The sequence below is a fragment of the Delphinapterus leucas genome, chromosome 20 (assembly GCF_059928025.1).
Source record: "Delphinapterus leucas isolate spDelLeu-1000000601 "Yukka" chromosome 20, BTC_Dleu_Yukka2, whole genome shotgun sequence".
In the NCBI taxonomy this organism is placed as follows: Eukaryota; Metazoa; Chordata; class Mammalia; order Artiodactyla; family Monodontidae; genus Delphinapterus; species Delphinapterus leucas.
Window position 1 is genome coordinate 16,950,560 of NC_143148.1, and position 5,215 is coordinate 16,955,774.

Sequence of the window (5,215 nt, forward strand, 5' to 3'; positions counted from 1 at the left end):
AGACGCGTGTTAAATTTCAAGCTTCTGACCACATCACATGGTGGCCAGGCAAAGCTTATATGTCATTGTCTCACGATATCCAACATGTAGCTCATACATTTCATCATCTCGATGGAGACAAAAATTTCCATTTCATATTTTGAGTGCAGGAAGTTGAGAGAGATAAAATCCAGTGAAAACACATTGGTTTCGATTCAACTGAGGTTTTAAAAAAAAAAGCAAACTTAAGTTAGTCATTTTGAAGGGAAGGAGGAAAAGGAAATCATGGGGCTAAGAGTCAAAACTATGAAAAGGGCTGGTCCCTATACAGGGGCTGCTGTAGCTCTGGAAACTATCTATCAAAGGATATTTTAAAATAAAGTGGCTTCTCTGCATTTTGTCTTTTTTGGGATTGTAAACACGTGCTGTTTGATATCACCTGAATCTAATTTAAAACACTTTTTTTTTTGCAAACAAAACAAAAAACGTAAGTCTTTTAGGCAAGTATCTTCCTAAGGAAAAAAAGGAGTTCATTTATTATAAAACTGTGAGGATACCCAAGCACGGCCCCACTTAAGATTCAACAGCATGAACTTGAGACCTTTTGTCCGCTGTTCCGCAGAGCTGAACTGGGTTTCAGTAGAACAGGAGCCACCGCTGCCTCCTGCGTCTTCCTTCTTGCCTTTCTCCATATCCACCCTGTAAGGAAGACATAAATGGATGTCTCATCTTTTTCAGCCCCTTCTCTGAACGGCTGCACACAGCCCAGGAAAGCCCCACTGCATAGTCAAAGCTGCTATTCCAGAAAAAAGGAGCCCCCAGACCAGTACAACAGCATCTCCTTAGATATGTCTGAGACTCCAGACTCCACTGGGAATACGCCGAAACCTCTAAAGCTTCAAACCCGTCCTACCGGCCGGGGCACGGATGGCAACGCCGTCCAGCCCCCAGCAGCATTCACCTTGTTCCACTCCCCAGGAATATAACGCACCTGGTTTGCTACATCCTTCCAGCTGTTGTCGTTTAAATTCACTGTATTCCCTCTGATACTGAGCTGCCTCTGGATCCAGTCTCAGCCTCAACCTGGACATCCTTAAGATTTTCTGTCACCGTCTCACGGTTCTTTTCTTCCAGCTCGTGGTCAGCCTGTCCTCCCCCAGTGCCAGCTCCTTTAGTCCCTCTGTAGCTGTTCGCTGCCACCCTCCTTCATTCGCTCTGAGATCTCCAAACATCGTTTGCAGCTCTGACACTCATCTTCAATGACGCTGAGCTGAGTGTCCAGGTGGCCTAAAAGAGTCTGTGCCTCCCTCACCCAGCGGTGAGCCACGCCTGTCTGGCCCGACAGGATGTCAGAAAGGCCTCCAGTGACTTTCACGCTTCAGCTATTGTTCTCCCCGGTGCTGCGTCGGGATGCCTCCCGATCAGAGTGAAGCTGTTGGCACTTTCTGCAGACATCATCCAGGCTGGGGGGATGAATGTGTGAGACACGGTCCTGATGGGGTTGGATAAGGCTCCTTTCCTGAGTTAGCCCCTTCCTCCTGCATTGCTCCTGGTTTCACCTGGGCTCGGGGTAGTAATGGAGCTGTGGGCTCCTGGATGGTGACACGGTCCAGTTTCGGGGGCTAGCTGCAGTGTTGGCAACACGAAGCTGACTTGCATGGTGCCGCTGGGCATCTCCAACCCCTCCATCCCTCGGCACCTGGAGCCGCCACCCTGGTCCAGTCTACAGCCGGGCACTGTGGCTTCCCGCCGGCCCCAGAGCGAGGCCTCCTGAACTGCCGTCACCCCGTCTTCAGCTACTTCCTAGTCTGCAGCTAACAGTAACTCATTTTTACTGAGCATTTACTATGCACCTGTTAGTGTTCTAAGCGCTTTACAATATTGACCCCTTCACTCAACCACTTAACCAACATTCCCCAGCACCAGAGGAGCTGGACGCTGGGCTCCAAGTGGACACAGCTGTGACCACTGCAGTCACAGTCACCCCCGTCCCCATGCGGACCAGGGTCCGGTGGGGAAGACAACCCTGGGAATGCCCACGTGGAGTGTACATGCTCTTACAGACATGGGCAGGGAGCCTCAGACAGGCCTCAGCGTCCTAAAAGAACTCACCCTGACCCCAGCCCCTGCAGCTGCTGCACCTCTGCCCGATATGCCTGAAAGAGCTGGCTGCTCTGATGCCACCTTAATCCACCCCCTCCCCCTGCCCGCCCGCCTCACCTGTGCCCCTGCTCCATCCCCCTTGCTGAGGGATACATGCGGGAACATCCCAGGGCTCAGGCCTGGGCCTCTTCTCTTTCCTGATCTCATCCTCCTTCCACATGATCTCATCCATGGCTTCAAATACCTCTATAAACACATGGCTCCAAAACGTGTATCTCCTGCCCTGACTTCTCCCCTGAGCTCCAAACTCACATGCTCCACACGGCAGGCGTCTCCAAAGGGCAAAACAGAATTTTCTATTTATGCACCCACGTGAACCTGCCCTACCCTCTAGGACAATGGAAAGCATCCACCCAGGTGCTCAGGCCCAAAGCCAATGAGGTATTCTTGTTTTCCAATCAGGCCAAGTATAACAAAGTCTTTAAATATAGATACATGTTTTTTAAAGAAGAGAGGGTGGGAGGGAGAGTCAGTCCATATCAGAGATAAAGGCAGTCTTCCCCACTGACCCCTCGCAGTGAGACACCCCCAGGCTGGGCTACTGTGACCTTCCCTTAGACTCTGTGGCCCCTCACCCACACGCGTGGCTCCCACACAACACACGGTGAGCAGCCTCTCTGCCTCCTGGGCTGCAGGGTACGGGGCTGCTCAGTTTGACCTCCTCCATCATGGATACAGCCCTCTGCCTCTCTGAAGACACACCTCTCTGGCAGTGGGACTCCCTCCACCCCCGTGAGAACTTGTTCCCACGCTGGCGGGAGCCCCTCTCCCCAGAGTCAGTGATCCCCCCATCCCCGGGGTCACAGTTGACCCAGGTATCGTGGGAGACCGGAGCGGGCTGTGTGAAAGGAGAGACCTGAACCAGGCTGAGCAGGGCAACGGGAAGGGCTGGTTCGGGACAGGCTGAGACTCCAAAGGCCCCATCTGGCTGGGAGGACAGCAACTCCTGGCTGAGACCCACACAGCTCAGGAATGTGGCCACACCAGGCCACGGGCCAGGCAGAGGGCCCAGCTGAAGACGCCTGGAAATCCTCACTAGCACTGCTGCCCAGGTGGAAGAGGGAGTTCCCAAAGCAATCTGGGGTTGAAGGAGGCTGAGTAAACATAGGGCCGGTGAAATGCCTCTCCCTGAGCTTGAGCTCCACCCTCAGTGTCTGCAACTCCACCGTGGACAGGGCGCTGATGGCCAAGGCACTGTCACAGAGAAGGGAGTAAGCCAGCTGGGTCACACAGGTGCCTGTGACTGGTGTGTGGCAGGTAACTTCAGGAAGGTAAGGTGGATTCTGTGGGAGTCACGTAACCAGTGGCAGGTGTATGTGACACAGGCAGGCACACCTGCACAGCACAGGTAGAGTGTGCGCACTGGTATGGGATGATGGGAGTGACAGGTGAGCAGTTAGGGGCAGACAGGTGAATATGTGACAGGCACACAAACACCACTGCTGAGTGCTTCCCACCCAAGTGCCAGATGTTTCAGGGCCATAGTCCCCCCAGCCCAGGGAGACCTGAGGGCCCTGATGTCCTTGGAGAGCCTCCCAGGCCCCCTCTGCCCTCCAGGGTGAGCCTCCCTGCAGGACAGGAAAGGGCCCACCTGTGACACAAACGCCCGGACTTAGGGAGGGCAGCCCAGCAGTGTCCTCAGGGCCAGAGCAGGAAGATAGGAGCGGGGAGGCACCCTCCACTCCAGCTGTGTTGCCCCGGTTCTCCAGGCTCCTAGACACTTCCTGGGCTCTCTGTCTCCAGGAACCAGGGGCCTGGTGAGTGCTTGTAGCCTCAGACTAGTCTGCTACTCCAGGAGACAGTGCCACACAGAATTCCTCCCGGGATGGCTGAAGAAGAGCCTCCCTGTCTCGGGAGACAGGTCTGGGTTGGGAAGACCCCCCAAGCCAGGCCTGCCCCCAGCAGTCACTGAGTCCCCAGAGCACGTGCACACACACCCCTCTCCCAGCCAGGTACCCACCACACCCACTCCGGGTACATGCAGATCCCATATGCCCAGACACCATGCGGGGGCAGGGCCTCCAGAACTGCTGGGTGGAAGGTCACCAGCGACCTGGGCGCCGCCCCCATCCCCAGACCTGTCCTCAGACCCCAGCCCAAGGCCCTCCTGGAGCCCCCGCAGGCTGAGCCTACGCTTAGCCCTTCACCCTCCTCCCAGAGGGCATCTGCTAACTAGAAGACCAGCCTCAGGGATGGGAGTGAAGCTGGGAGGAGATGGTGGTGAGCACAGCCCCACACATCACCAAACTCAGCCGCTGACGGCTCCCAGGATTGGCCCGCCTTGCTCTCCAGGCATCTGTGGTGTGGATTCCTATGCCCAGCACCTCCCATAAACCACGGCCCCAACTGCCCATCCCCTTCTAGCCCCTCCACAGCAAGCTCACAGAGGCACTCAAGGGTGTCTTCAGTTCAGCAAGCTCCCATCTGTGTGTCCTGGCCAGAGGGGTAGGAAGCACGGACCAGGAGGGGTCAGTACCATCTCCTCCTACCCTTTGACTATGCAGGCACCCCATGTTCAATACCCACCTCCAACAGCCCACTGTCCCAGCCTAACATCATACACGTGCACACACACCACAGCCTTTGTCACTTACAAGAGGTGAACCTTTCCTGTTTGTGGGCCAGGCCATCCAAATATTTCCAAATCACCTGGCCCTGGGGGCCCCCTGCCTTGCGGGAAAAAGACCCTAGGTTCTGTTGGCCTCACTCAGTTAATCTTTCTCTCTCTCCCTCTTGTTCGTTCCACCTCTCAATTTCTTTCTCAATCTTTCTCTCCACCATTCTCTCAGTCTCCCTCTCAATCTCTCTCTTACAATGTCTCTCTCACCATCTCTCCCTCTCCCAGTCTCTCCTGATCAATCCCCCACCATCTCTGTCAAACATTCATTCTCTTTCACACGCAATGTCTTTCTCAAAATCTCTCGTCACCCCTCACAATATCTAGCTCTCTCAATGTCTCACAATCTCATGCCCCTTCTCATCTCCCTCCCAATCTCCATCTCTCCTCTCCCTCCCTTTCTCCCTCTTTCTCACCCATCTCAAACAACCTCCCTCTCTCTCCCTCTCTCTCTCT

At 54.8% G+C, this 5,215-nt stretch overlaps 1 pseudogene; it reads right to left on the bottom strand.

Annotated features, from left to right (window-relative positions):
- Nucleotides 1-607: 607 nt before the first annotated feature.
- LOC111180914 (beclin-1 pseudogene) lies at nt 608-2,832 on the bottom strand (annotated as a pseudogene).
- Nucleotides 2,833-5,215: the final 2,383 nt, after the last annotated feature.